Consider the following 2,046-nt stretch of genomic DNA (forward strand, 5'->3'; position numbering starts at 1 on the left):
CCATCCCCATTCCCCTTAGCCAGGCAAGCTTGCTCTTAGAGGCCAGGCTCCTGGAGCCAGGAAGGAGGAAGCAGGGAACGTGGTCCCCACCCAGCTTCTGCAGGGTCATTGCCACAGGGTCACAGCCCTGGATTACCATCCTTTCTCTGTTCCCATTGCCCTCTACAGGTGGGACGCGGGGCAGGGGTCTTTATTTGTGGAGTGCCTTGATCTATGACACTTAAGCCACAAGGGGCAAGCAAACCCCTCCTCCTTGGCTGGACAAGCAGTAGTGTCTTCGTTGATCAGTCCTGGATGGCAGCAGCAGTCTGGGGACAGCTGCAGGGACAGAGGAGTCAGTCTAGACTTGCACACAGGATTCCTGCAGGGTTCACACTGCCTGACTGAAACCTACAACACAGTCCCCAAAGCAGCCTGGGACCTCAGAAGGGAATGCTACCCAGTGCTGGCCTGTGCCTCCTCCTCTGCTAGTGAGGAAGAAGCCCTGGCGTTTGATTCCTTTCCTTCTTTTCCCTGCCCCTCCCTTCCTTTGTGTGTGTGGTGTGTGTGTGTGTGTGTGTGTGTGTGTGTGTGTATCTGCGTGTGTGCGTACGTGAGTGCGTGCATGCATGCGTGTGTGTGCATGTGTGTGTATCTGTGTGTGTATGAGTGAGTGCATTTATGTGTGTGTATCTGCATGTGTGCATACGTGAGTGCATGCATGCGTGTGTGTGTGTGTGTGTGTCTGTATGTCTGTGTGTTGGTGTGGTGTGGGTATGGGATGAGAACTTGAACTTCATTTTAATTAATGTTTTAAGTGCAGTATTAATGAGAAGCACTTTTAAAGATATATTTATTTTTAATTACATGTATGGATGTGTCGAGGGGTAGTGGAGTATGTGCACATGAATGCAGGTACCCATGGAGGCCAGAGGTGCAGAAACCCCTGAGCTGGAGCTGGAGTTTCAGGCAGTTGTGAACCTTGCAACACCGTGCTGGCAACTGAAGTCTAGTCCTCTCAAGGGCAGTGTGCACCCTTAGCCCCCATGAAGATGTTATCTTTAAATTCAAAAGCTAGAATACTGTTTCTGAGAACACATCTTATAAATATGTTCCCATGATGCACAGGGACTCAGGATCGAGGGTCTTCAGGCACAGCTGCATGTCACGCACCCACCGGAAGCAATAAATGTATCATTTGTGGGGTATCACCTCAAGTGTGATGCCCATATGTACCGCAGGGCAGTCTGAGCCTTCAGAGAGAACATGCTAACCTTATCTGTGATCTGTTATGAACAGATATGAACTTAGCACAAAAGTTCACACGTGAAGAAATGAGGCATTACCCTGAGGGAAGCCCCAGGTCACCAGAACACCTCTCTTGTGACTGTGACCTGCTTTTCTACAGAGGCTATCACGGGCAATGCTTAGATTGTTGGACAAAAAGGACATGTTTTTCAGAGCAGAAGACATCCAATGAGCCAGCATTGCCAAAGGTTAGCCTGCAGGGACCCGCAGCCCTAAGAGGTCTCCTCCCACGTCTGCGTGAGAGTCTTGAGGGGCACAGACATGAGGTCAGATCACAGTTTCTGCTGGCTGAACTCAAAAGTGGAGTGTGGGTTTGTGCTCAAAGCCCCAGCTGGGGTTTGAGGTGACAGATTCAGGGTCTCTTGTTTGGAAATAGTATAATGCAACATCAAAGTTGCTTTCATCAATAATTGCAATGAGCCATTTCAAAAATGGTGAAGAAAGATAGTTGACTAACTCCAGGTGCAATGAAGCCTCTTTGTGCCTGGACTGGCCCCACCTTTCCATGTTTATAAAAGAATTAAGAAATATCACAAGCCACATCTCTGAGAGCCAACTACAAGAGGGTGGGTTGGGAGGGCTCCTGGTTGCTTTTTGTTGTCTTGATTGGCCTATAAGCAGGACTGTGGGGCATTTCATTGGTTAATGATTAATGTGGGTGGACCTGTGTTAACACATCTCCTCTTAGGAGAAATTACTCAGTTAATATAACAATTTACCTTTTAACATTAAATTTCTTCTCTATTCTTATGTATTAGG

This window comes from Phodopus roborovskii, unplaced genomic scaffold (genome assembly GCF_943737965.1).
Source record: "Phodopus roborovskii unplaced genomic scaffold, PHOROB, whole genome shotgun sequence".
NCBI classification, from domain to species: domain Eukaryota; kingdom Metazoa; phylum Chordata; class Mammalia; order Rodentia; family Cricetidae; genus Phodopus; species Phodopus roborovskii.